We start from the raw sequence: 12564 nt of genomic DNA, 5'->3' as shown, positions 1-12564 counted from the left end.
TAACTAAGAGATTTGGGTCTGCAAACAAGTTGATTTGGGCCTGCAAACAAGTTACCAATATTAAAACGATCTGTACCCGTTCTGTTCTACTTACTGGACCAAAGCTTAAGAGAATAGTACAAGAACATGTAATAGGCTTAGAAGCAATAAATTAGAAGTATAACAGGATCAGGTAGACATTTGAATAGGAGAAATAGGCCTGGAGCCAGGGCCTTTTCCAAGCTTCAGTGAGCGGGTCAAGAACAATGGAAAGGAAGAAGGATCAAGCTGAGGAAGAGGAATTAGAGACCCCTGCCCTATGGATGAAGATCGGAACTACCCCTCGAAATGGGGAGCCAAGAGAAGCACCACCCCAAGCCCCACCTGAGCTCCACCTATACTCCGCCTATTATTAATATGCATTGATAGATGTTGTAATCACTTGAATATGCATTTAATCATATCTGAAAATTGTATAAAAGTGTTAATTTTCTGAGGAGCCGGCGAGCAAGTGTTGAATTGCCAGGCCTGCCATGGCGAGTCTGATGTTTTCTGTCTCGCCTCTACGGGCTGGAAGAGGCAGCAACGGAGACTACCAGAATGAGAAGAATGAAGTCCTCCGTACAGCTCTGATGATGTGGAGCGTTTCAATGGCCAGGTTTGAGACGGCAGGGCTGTCATCAGTCATGTCTTGAAGGGCTGGAAGAGAAAGGAAGAGAGCCAAGGTGAGAGGCCAGGGGTGTGGGGACGTGAGGAGCCCCTCCTGCCAGGGCCATCCCAGCCAGCTCTTGCCATGGCCAGGAGGGAGCAGGGCCCAAGGGGATCAGCTGGAAGGTGCCCTCGCTCACCCTGGCAGATGAGCTGCAGCTCTGGCTGCTCCTGCTTCATGGACCTGGCGGCGATCCCTGGGAACACAGAGCCTGTCAGGCCCCAGAGGCACAGGTCCCCCGCAGCGGCGCTGCCAGCCCGGCCACACGGCCTCCTGCCCTGGCAGGGCTGAGCCCGGGGCCTTCCCGCATGGGGACGCCCCAGGGCTGGGCTGGCACAGGGCGGCAGCAGGCGCTCGGGGCCACTTGGGGCTCCACATGCCCTGGGCCGCATCCTGCTGCCGCTGCAGCAGCCGGGGCTGGGGCCGAGCTGCAGCGGGGTGGGGAGGGACCCCGGCCTTGTGGCTCACCCAGAAACTTGATGGCCAGCTTTCGCAGGGGCTCCTCTGGGCTCTCCAGGAACGGCAGGGCCTGGCGCACGTACTGGCCCACTCGGCTCCTGTCCTTTTCCAGCTGCAAAGAGCGCCAGGGCATGGAGGGAAGGCTGGGCTCAGGCTCTGCCCCTTGGCCGGGCACTCCCTGCCCCCAGCACGGGGCTCCCCTGCCCGCAGAGCCCTGAGGCCTGGCCAGCAGCTGCTGGGGCCGGGCTTTGGGGGGAGCAGAGGGCTGGGTGCTCCTGGGGAGCCGTGGGGCGGCCCTGCTCCACAGCCCAGCTGGGCCGGGGCTCTATGGCAGCCTGGCTGTGGGGGCAAGGGAGCCTGGAAAAGAGCCCGCACGCCCCAAGGAAGGGAGCAGTGTGTGGGGCACAGGCTGGTGTCTGTGGGTGCAGCAGTGGACACAGGCACCCTGCCAGCCCCACACATTGGGCATCAGGGGCTGGGGCTTTGGGGCCGTCCTTACCAGGCACTCGGGAAACCTCCATGGCTCCTCCATGGTCACCAAGTCCTCAAGATCCCACCACTTCAGGAACTTGGCTGCACCAAACAGTGCTCTCCAAGAGGCCTGCACAGCAACAGAGAGCGGGCCATGGCACCGCAGCCCAGGGCACAGCACCCGCATCCCTGCACCAAGGCCAGGAGGAGGCTGCAGGCGACCATGGGCCAGGGCAGGAGGCACAGCAGCCTCCTGCCATGGGGACAACAGAGCCCACGAGTCCTCACCTCTGCCACACGCTGGTTCTCATTGTGCCAGTTGAAGTAGAATGGCACCAGACTCAGGTACACGTGTGGCTTTAGGCTCTTGCTCCTCTCTGTCGCTTCCATCAGCTCCCGGAAGAGGAGCATGGAGAGCTGCTGCAGCTGGCTGTGCTCCTGGTGCAAAGGAAGAGGAAAAGACCTCAGCACTGGCTTCTCCAGGCCCATCGGGGCACAGGCCTGAAAAGACACTGGGCCCAAAGTTTCCTGGCAGCACTCAGTGCCCACGATGAGGGGCACAGAGCCTCACGTTGTCAAAGAGTGGCCGCAGAGCCTCAAGCAACTTCAGGGCTATTGGGCTGGATATTTTGACCATTTGGAAGCGCAGAATGTTGATGAACGCGGAGAGGGTCATCTGAACTGCGTCCGTGTCTGCATCCTGCAGTAGCTCCAGGAGGCTTTCACTCAGGCTCCGCATGCTCATAGCCTGTGTGGAACACAATGCTGTGGTGCAGCCCCACGCTGCTGCCGCGGGGCCCAGAGGCCAAAGGTGCGTCCCAAAGGAGTCGGGCAGCTGAACGGGGAGGAGGAGAGCTGGGAGCAGCTGCCACAGCTGCCAAAGGCCAGCCAAGGCCAAGCTACTGCCTTGCACAGCCGCACGCTGCTGGCCCGGCTTCAGCCCCTGCCCCCTGCTCACCATTGAGGGAGCCTTGCTGAGCACCACCAGGCCTCGGAGCGCCAGGCGACGCCTCTCCGGGCACTGACTGCGCAGGTGCCTGGAAATAATCTGCAGGACGCTGGGCCCATATTGTCTGGGGTTCAGGCAGTGCAGGACCTGAAAGGCAGGGAGCAGTGACAGGGTGCCCGGCCGGCAGGAGCCCGGACCCGCCCGGGGCTGGGCCCAGGCAGCAGCACAGGGTGCAGGCACCGTCCCGGGCGGCTGCAGCTGTGAGAGGGCAGAGAGGGGGAGGCAGCTGGGCCAGGCAGCGCTCGCCATCAGGCTCACCTCCACCAGGAACGCCAGGGCAGGCAGTTCCCACAGGGGGTCTCCCCTGCTGAGCCGCGGGAGCAGGCTGACGGCGATGCGGTGACCGAAGGAGAGGGAGACACGGCACAGCTCCCTGCAAGGGGGAATAAAGGTGCCAGAGACCCTGAGCCAGGTGGGCAAAGCTCTCCTGGGACTGACTCACACAGGCCTGGTCTTTGACCACCAGCCCAGGAGAGGACGTGGGCACTTTGGGAGGTGGCTCCTCCTGTGCAGCCGCCTCTCTCCGCCTTTTCCACTCTGCTCAGCCATCCCTGGCTGCCAAGGCCCTCTGGCCCAGCAGCACGGGCACTGTGTGGGGTGGCCTCTGCACAGGGCAGAAATGACCTGTGGGGGTGTGGGGCAGTGGGGAGAAAGGGCTCTTACCTGGCCAGCAGACCCACTGCATAGTGGTGGCTGTCAGCCTTGAGGAGCATGTCCCAGCCACACTTGCGACCGATCGCCATCAACACGTCCTCATCCAGCAGCTGGCGCAGCAGGGCTTTAACAGTCTGCACTGCAAACCTGTGTGCAGAGTACAGCCCAGGTCAGGCACAGAGCCCTGGCCTCAGCCCCAAGGGCGTGGCAGGGAGAGGGGACTGGGATGGAGCACCTGTTGGGGTTGGGGGGAAGGCTGCGCTGCTCCCGGCATCGCCTCCAGAAGGTCTCGACCTCCTCTGACATCTCCTCTGTGCTGATGAAAACTTGGAAGAGCAGAGTCAGAAGGAGGCGCGGGAAATTGTCCTTCACTCCCCCTGGGCACCAGGAGTGGGACAGCTGGATGATCTCCCAGAGTGCCACAGTTGCCTGCCAAAGACAAAGCACCCAGAGACGGCTCTCAGGGCCCAGATGTCCATGTGGCAGGGCCCAAGCGTGGCAGGGACAGGCCAGAGGAGACACAGGGGGATCCCCCAGCCTGGTGTCCCTGAACATGCCCCTAAGCCAGGCTTGCAGCCCAGTGCCTGGGGCAGGGAGAAGCAGTGGTGAGGGAGGATGGAAAGGCATCCCAGAGGCAACCTGGGGGCGAGCAGAGGCCAGCTCAAGAAACTCACAGCCAGGGCAAAGACATCTCTCTCATCCCCATCAGAGGTGCGTCTCCTGTGCGCTGGCCAGTATTCCAGCACATGGAAGAGGATCTGCAGCACCGGCTCCTTAGTCCATCTGGAGGAGATGAGCGTCTTCCACATGGTGCGAGCAGCTCTGTGGAGTCACAACTCTGGTTCAGGGGGGTCTGGGACACAGCTCTGTGGCCTGGGCAGCTGCAGGGCCCAGGTGACAGAGCCACGGTGCCTTGTGGGGCAGGGAGGCAGGTTGGCCTCAGGATTGGAGGCTGACATGCCAAAGCTGGCAAAGACAGGAGCTGGAATGTCCTGGAAGTCTCCATGTCTCTGGCACCCCATTTGGGAACGACTGTCCAGGGAGATGGAGTCTAAAGGCAGGTGAGCCCTCAAGGCAGGTGGGCCCCATACCTGTCACAGGCTGGGGCAGAGCGCAGCAGGGTCACTGCAACATCCGTGGGGTGTGCCTCGGTCAGCAGGACCAGAGTCTTGTCCAGCCTGTGCTCAGCAGACACATTGGACGTGAGCCACTGATGGATGCACCTGACTATGGCCGGCACCTGGAGGGGACATGGGGGACAGTTGGAGAGCTGCCAGAGCCAGTAACTTGCCCAGCTTCCCCCAAGAAGTGCTCCCCTTGCCACCACACTCTGCTGGTCTCAAAGGCTGAGGGGACCCAGAGCAGCCAGCGTGAGGGGCCACAGCATCCCTGGGGGACTCGAGCCCTGGCCACAGGCTGCTTACTTGCTTTGCTTTGTAGACACCATTCTCCACAAGCAAATCCAGCAGGGCAGCGCTGGTCTGGGCATTGAAGAGGTTTGCCATGTCCCCAGTGGCCATGAAAGTGGCCTCTTCATGCCAAATGCACCTGATGAATCTGCAAACCAGCTACAGGAGAAAGGCAAGGAAGAGAGAGGGATGTCCCCTGGAGGGCTGCGACAGCGGTGCTGGGCTGAGCAGTGAGAGCAGGCCCAGCCCAGGCGGGGATGGCTGCAGGTACCTGTGCTGCCCTGCGGAAGCGGCCACGGGCACGGAGCTGCTCTTCTGTCCGCTCCTGGCCTGCATCTGGCAAAGAGCGAGCGTGCTCAGAGCTGAGGGTGTGCGGGAGAGGCCGGAGAACACAGCCCAGGCCTGGGCTCCAGGAGCAGGCAGGGCCAGCCCCGGGATGCCCAGTGGATGGAGCACGGCTGCCAGGAGTTCAGCCCCGGCCCCTCTGCCCCCCTCCCTTTCCCTGGGCATGTCCAGAGGGGATGGGCAGGATGAGGCCAAGGGGGCTGCAGCCACCAGCCCTGTGGCCCAGCTCCAGCACTCACCCTCCTGCGGGGGCTGCACCTGCTGCACCTCTTCAGGCTGCTGTGCTGGAGCAGCCCTAGGGCTTTCCTCCTTCTCCTCCTCCTTCACCCAGGCCAGCTTGGGCACCGTGGGGGGTCTCTGCTGCATGTCTCCGTCTGGTGTTATGGCTACCTGCAGCAGAGATGCCATGGAAAAGCTTTGGCTCCCCAAGTCCTGCAGTCGTGCCTTGAAGGCAGCTGCAAGAGAGAAGCCTGGGAAATGTCTCGCCTCATCCCGTCCCACTGTCTGGCCTCAAGGGCACCTGCCCCAGGGACTGGAGATGCCTTGAGCAGCCCCAGGTCCCCAGGTCCCACAGTCTGGCCTGGAGGATGCACAGGGGAGAGGTGGAGAGCTGCCAGAGTGAGCAACTTGCCCAGCTTCCCCCGAGAAATGCTTCCCTTCCCAGCACACTGTGCCAGCCTCAAAGGCTGAGGGGGCCCAGCGCACCCAGCTTGGGGGGCCACAGGCTGCTTACTTCAGCAGAGACAGCTCTCTCCTCAAGAAACTCCAGGCTGGGGGTATCGGCCAGGCGCTGAACAGGCGCGGCGTCAGTGCTCGCCACGCCCTCCATCGTTGTGGCGTCGGCCTCCTCCGTGAGACCAGGCAGCACAGAGTCACAGTGTGACACATCATCAGTGGACGTGGTGTCCCAGTGGGTTGTCTGATCACTGGTTGTGGTGTCACACTTTGCTGGGGCAGCAGTCGACGTGGTGCTGACATCAGGATTTGTCAGCTGGGTCGGGATGGTGTCAGACTGGGCCTGGACATCAGCTGGTGTGATCCTGGCCTTTCTACGCCGACTGCCCATGAATTTCATAAATGTCTGCAGGAGAAAGAAGGGCAGGGAAGGGAGGGATGTCCCCTGGAGGGCTGCGACAGCGGTGCTGGGCTGAGCAGTGAGAGCAGGCCCAGCCCAGGCGGGGATGGCTGCAGGTACCTGTGCTGCCCTGCGGAAGCGGCCACGGGCACGGAGCTGCTCTTCTGTCCGCTCCTGGCCTGCATCTGGCAAAGAGCGAGCGTGCTCAGAGCTGAGGGTGTGCGGGAGAGGCCGGAGAACACAGCCCAGGCCTGGGCTCCACGGGCAGGGCCAGCCCCGGGATGCCCAGTGGATGGAGCACGGCTGCCAGGAGTTCAGCCCCTCTGCCCCCCTCCCTTTCCCTGGGCATGTCCAGAGGGGATGGGACAGGATGAGGCCAAGGGGACTGCAGCCACCAGCCCTGTGGCCCAGCTCCAGCACTCACCCTCCTGCGGGGGCTGCACCTGCTGCACCTCTTCAGGCTGCTGTGCTGGAGCAGCCCCAGGGCTTTCCTCCTCCTTCTTCCTCCGGAACAGCCTGAGCAGGCTGAAGCGTCTCCCTGCCATGCCACAGTCTGGTGTCCAGGGCACCTGCAAGAGAGAAAGAGAACCTCGGAGAAACTCCGGGCCCTAAGTCCTGCAGAATGGCCTTGAGGCCACCTGCCGCAGGGATTGGAGACACCTCGGAGAAGCTCCGGGTCTCCAAGTCCTGCAAAAGGGTCTTAAGAGCACCTGCCACAGGGCTTAGAGACACCTCGGAGAAACTCCGGGTCTCCAAGTCCTGCAAAAGGGTCTCAAGGGCACCTGCCACAGGGATTAGAGACACCTCGGAGAAACTCCGGGTCTCCAAATCCTGTGGAAATGCCTCGAGGTCACCTGGAAATGAGAAAATCCTCCAAAACGCTCCGGGTCAGCAAGGCACGAGTTGGCTGCGCGGGGGCTCCGCACAGCACCGCTCTGTCCCGTCCTGTCCCGTCGCCTGCTCCGAGGAGCACTGTTGACACTGTGGCCGTGTCACCAGCAGCACCTCTGTCACCGCGGGTCATAAAGGGCCCTTGGACACCCTGCCCCCTTCCATCCCACCGGCCGTGCCCAGCGTGTCACAAAGGGCCCTGGGACACAGTGCCACGTGGCCTGGGGCCTCCCCCAGCCCCGCCAACCTGCCCCACCTTGGAGGGAATCCGCTCTCTGAAGTATCTAATCTGGCTGGACCTGAACTGTAGGAACGGCTCAAGAAATGAGCAAACACTCCCCTCCTGTGCCTGCTCAGGGCAGCACAAGGAGCCCCCTCGGCCGCCGACTCAGTCGCAGCGGGAAGGGCACGGGGCCTTCCACACAAGCTGGCACGGCCTCCTTGGGAGAAGTGCTGGCTGGTGGCCATCCTAAACAGGGGGGCTGACACCGAGAAGGAAGGTGTGGGCAAGGGCACCAATGCTGTTGGGAGCCCTTTGGCCAGGGCTGCACCCAAATCAGCAGCTGTGGCAAGTCCTGGCCCAAGGAGACCTGCCACTGCCCCGAGTCCTGGCAAGGGTGCTGCCCGTCTCCTGCTCCAAAGAGCTGTGCCCCTGTGTATTAGTTCATTTGAATACATGCCCGGAATAAAACAAGTGCAACAGACATTCAAACAGTACAAAAAATCTTTTATTGCAGTAAGAATAAAAAACTAGCAAAGAGAATCAAAAGCTAAAAAAGAATACAAAATAACTGCTTTATCATTTGGCATTCATACAATACTATGAACGGCTTTTATTATAGTATTAACTAGTAATAAGGGAATAAAAGGAACATTTAAAGGATATTAAAACAATACTACGAGTGGCTTTTAATACAGTATTAACTAGTAAAAAGGGAATTACAAGGACATCAAAAAAGGATATAAAACATCTGCTTTCTCAGTTGCTTCCTGTCAATAAACTGTGCTTACCCACACAGACAGGCCAGGGCTGCCAGGATCTGCAGCAGCTGGTCGGTGCCCGTGCTTAGCGGGCGTCCCGGTGGAACAACACAGTCTCCATGGCAGGATGAGGATCGCTCACCCCAGCAGTCCTGACACCCCATTTTATCAGCTCTACATTACACCACGTAGGGCCAGTACCCAGTATAAGGTGATGCCTGAGTGGCAGCCAAACCCCGCCTGTTCATCACCTGATAGCAACAGTCTGTGCCTGCCCTGCTGTAGGGCAAGGGGCCAGCGACCCCTGCCCACATAATCTTCCTCCCATCATCATCTTTCTCACCCCTATGTATGACCTCTACCACTGTGTTTCAAGGGTAGATGTATCTATCTTGCAATATGTAGCAAAACCAAGGAAGAACTCAGCTCTGATAACAGGGGATATCAAGCTGACTTGCTAAAAAGCACAATGGACCTTACAATCAGCTTGTGCCATGAAGTTACATTGTACCATACTCTGGCTGGTTTCACATCCTAATATGATTCCTTTCTCACGCCTCTATGCTCCATTGATCATCTAATTCAAAAGTACCCCCCTTACATTTGTTTAAATACAAAATGAACCAAGGACAATTTTTGAGAGCTTTGCATTTAGATTTCTTTAGTCTTAAGTAGTTGAATAAATGGTCTTGTGTGTATTTGTCTGTATAGAATCATGGACTGGTTTGGGTTGGAAGGGACCTTAAAGGTCTTCTCATTCCACCCCCTGCCATGGGCAGGGACACCTTCCACTAGACCTGGTTGATCCAAGCTGTCCTTGGACATTTGCAGGGATCCAGGGGCAGCCACAGCTTCTCTGGAAATTCCATCCCTGCCCCTCCCCACCCTCCCAAGGAAGGATTTCTTCCCAGTCTCCCATCTAACCCTGCCCTCTTTCAGTTGAAAAACCATTGCCCCTTGTCCTGTCCCTCCAGGCCCATATCAAAAGTCCCTCTCCCTCCATTTTATAAGCCCCCTTCCCTGGTGGGGTGTCTTCAGCTCCTCCCACGACCTGTGTGTGTCTGTATCTATCTTGTATCTGTCTATATTTATAGACAGTATGTATTTTAATACATTTCTATCCATATATTTAGACATAGATATTTACACACTGTAAATATTAATGCACACCTATCTACACAATGATGTTAACTTTGTGTCCAGACCTACCCCTTCCCCTCTGTAACCTTTTGGGGGGGGTTATTCCTTGGGATTTCCAGGGTCTCACTTTCAGTGGAGCAGATCTTTCCCACCTGGATCTTTGCTGCATCAACTTCAAGGTGGCCAATCTGAGCCACTGCAACCTGGCCTGTGCCAGCCTGTGCTGTGCCAGCCTGGAGAGGACTGACCTGTCAGGGTCTGTGCTGGATGGAAGAGCTGCTGCAGCTTGGGAGGGCTGGGCTTGTGTTAACAGAGAGGAACTGGAACAAACAGAGCGGTGTAAAACGTCGAGTTCTTAAATATATTCTAGAGTTGTTCTGGTTCCCAAAGCTTTTATACTTCCTCACAGTAATGATTTGATGGGATTGACTCCCAAAGCAGAAATTAAAAGTGTCTTCTTGATTGTCTTTGGTGTTGTTCTTCCGGCTCTCAGTGACTCCTGTCTGTGCCAGTGTGCCAACCTGCCAGGGGTGAAGATGCTGCGCTCCAACGCAGAGGGAGCGTCCCTGAAAGGCTGCAACTCTGAGGACCCATCAGGCCTTAAAGCTAATCTGCAAGGTGAGAAGTTTTTGCCTTGTGAATCTGTGCCAACTGAAGCCTGTGCATTTCTATGGCCCAGAAAAGGTCCAGCTGTGCTTTGTCCAACCCTGAGAAGGGCCCACAAGGGCTGCACTGAGTCTGTGACCATCTCAGCCCCAAATCCCCTTGTCCTCCACCAATTCACACAGCTCTGAGCCAGCACCAGTGTGCAGCTGCTGTGTTTCTGACTGTTTTTCCTCACAGAACTCCTTTCTGTGTGTGTTCCAGGTGCCACCCTGAAAGGAGTGGCCATGGAGGGCAGTCAGATGACAGGAATTAACCTCCGAGTTGCAACGCTGAGAAACACCAAACTAAAGAACTGTAACCTCAGGGGAGCAACGTTGGCAGGAACTGATTTGGAAGTGAGTTGGGATTCATTTTCCATCCTATTCCTTTCTCTCCTATGGTCAGCTGGTAACTGGGGGGATTGCTGGCTTTTGGCTGACCTCTCCAGCTTCAGAGTACAATGAAGTTCAGGTAAATGGAGTTCAAGTAAAGCTTTGAACAGAGTTCTGGGGGCATTCCATTGACACTTCTTTTTCTTTTCCCCTTCTGAGTTGTGACCTATCAGGTTGTGACCTCCAGGAAGCCAATTTGAGGGGCTCTGATGTGAAAGGATTCATCTTTGAAGAGATGCTGACCCCCCTGCACATGTCCCAGAGCGTCAGATAGGGAAGAGAAGACATCAAAGAGGAAGGAATCCAAACATCTGCCGTGACTTTCTTCACCTCCTCCCCTTCCTGAGTTAGAAGTAATGCTTATTAGACAACTTCCATTTGCAGTAGTGCCCAAGTAGACTCTTTTTGATCACTTTTGAGGAGGGAATTTTTGTTTCAGAGGTGGAAAGAGAGAGTTTCTCCCTTTGTGAAGAGAGTAAGGAAGTGGGCTGGTTCTGAAACCAGAAAGTGGGGCTGGTTTGGGGGGGAGGGTTCAAGACTTTCATTGTTTAGCATTGCCTGACTTTGAAATGCATTTTAATTTCTAAAGCACAATATATGCAATTCTATTTGTTAAGTCTGTCGCTGCAATATGAATAGAAAATGTTATTGCTGTATAGTAGCAAAGAAAGTTGAGGTTTACAGGTAGACAAGTGTCTTTACAGTCAGTGTCTTCATTCCTGCAGGGTGTTAATGCCAGGGGTGGTCACACAGTGCCCACGGGATGTGTTCAGGTCTCTGCTGGGGTGGAAACAGTGGGGAACTGTCCTCAGAGGTCCTGAATTGCTGTGGAGTAGTTGGAGTGCAGGGTTAGAGCAGCTTTATCCCCTCAAATGTGCAGAGGAAGCTGCTGCCCCTGCAGGGACCTGCCCAGAGCCCGGATTGAGTTCCCCCTGGAAGATCCCTGGGCAGAAATGGGATGTCTCAGTTAATCCTCTCCAAAGGAGTGTGAAATTGCACTCTCAATCCCAGCTGGGAAGAAAAATTCCCCTGCTTCCACATGTCCTGACCACTCCAGACTGGAGTTGTTCCTGTAGCTTTTTCCTTCTTTGTTGGGAATTCAATGGACAGAGGAAAACACAGAAGTGTCCCCAAAGCAGAGAGAAGCTCTGGGGCCACAGCACCTGCTCCCCCCTCTTCTCATCCCTTCAGGAGATGAAGAAATGGCCCTCAATGTTTCCCCTCAGTGTACTCTGCAAATCCTCCTTGAAAGCATGGGCATAATCCCATTTGCCAGCCAGATCCACTCTGGGCTGCTTGAAGTGGCTGTAAAAGCATCTTGCCTGGGGCCAAGTGCCCCTTCCACACTTGCTTTAGCTGTGGAAAAAGCAGGGAAAGCTGTTTTTGTGTGAACACCTTTCATGTCTCAGTGTTTGTGATCTTGGGAATCCTCTTGGACCTGGAACAATGGCAGATTATCTGTTGTCATGAGATTTGTACCTGGAGATTGTTTTGATCTGTGTTTAAATCTTCCTTGAAAATACAACTGATAGAAAACAATGTAAAAGAAGGAAAAAAAAAAGAGAAAAAGCCAATACGTAGAAAAAAAGGAGAGAAAAAGGAGAAAAAGAGAAAAAAAGACAGAAAAAACAGGAAAAAATGAGACAAATAGAAAAAAGAAAGAAAAAAGTAAAAAAGGGAAAAAAAGAAAAAAGGGAGAAAAAGAAAGTAGAAAGAAAAAAAAGAAAAAAGAAAGAAAAAAAAGAGAGGAAAAAAAAGACAGAAAAAGAAAAAAAACCGAGATCCTCACTCCGCTCAGGTGCAGAGGGCCGCTATGATCCGACAAGACTACAACTCCCGTGCTGCCCCGCGCGGCGCGCAGGCGCGACGGCGGGTGTACGGGGGCGTGGCCGCGCGCTGATTGGCTGCGGCGGTGTTCTCTAAAGGCGGTGCGCGCGCAGAGCGGGAATCGGTGATGGCGGCGGGGCCTTTGTCTGTGTGAGCTGACGGGGGGTCTGCGGGAGAGCGGGGTCTGGGGATCCCCTCGGGGGCTGCGGGGAGCGCGGCTGTGGGTGGAAAGGCTGGAGGGCTCGGGAGGGTTTAGCGCGGGGAGTTCGAGGGTTCCCGAGGGTCAGCGCGCAGGGCCTTGGAACCGTCTCGGGGGCCGCGGGGCCCGGGAGACCTCCCAAGAACCCGGATGTTCGATTCGATTGCCGAGAAAGTCCCTCGGAAAAAAAAATCAAAACCACCCAAACAAAAAAAGAACCCTAAAAAAAGGAAAAGAGAGAAAAAAGGTGAAGGAAAAACTGCAAGGGCCAGGATGATTTTATTGCTTTGCTTCAGTTTTTCCTTGGTCTCCTCCTTCTCAGGTTCTTTGCTCCCTTCCTTTACAGAAAGCTCTTCTGCTGTTGTGTGGTTTTGGGGTC

The 12564-nt window shown here is 56.4% G+C and overlaps 2 long non-coding RNA genes and 1 pseudogene across 2 annotated transcripts; 1 reads left to right on the top strand and 2 right to left on the bottom strand.

Moving 5' to 3' along the window:
- LOC135405243 (zinc finger protein 850-like) overlaps positions 1–12564 on the top strand; it is a 419536-nt pseudogene that overhangs the window by 165039 nt on the left and 241933 nt on the right.
- Positions 596–1250, bottom strand: LOC135405633 (uncharacterized). The gene is made up of 3 exons (XR_010425885.1): positions 1157–1250; positions 828–884; positions 596–678 (listed from the first exon to the last, which is right to left on the bottom strand). It is a non-coding gene; the product is annotated as an uncharacterized LOC135405633 (long non-coding RNA).
- LOC135405668 (uncharacterized) lies at positions 1681–2238 on the bottom strand. Its single transcript, XR_010425926.1, has 3 exons — positions 2190–2238; positions 1907–2056; positions 1681–1748 (listed from the first exon to the last, which is right to left on the bottom strand). It is a non-coding gene; the product is annotated as an uncharacterized LOC135405668 (long non-coding RNA).

Source organism: Pseudopipra pipra, chromosome W (genome assembly GCF_036250125.1).
Source record: "Pseudopipra pipra isolate bDixPip1 chromosome W, bDixPip1.hap1, whole genome shotgun sequence".
NCBI classification, from domain to species: Eukaryota; Metazoa; Chordata; class Aves; order Passeriformes; family Pipridae; genus Pseudopipra; species Pseudopipra pipra.
The sequence above is the reverse complement of the archived record's forward strand: the minus strand, read 5'-3'. Positions and strand labels throughout refer to the sequence as shown.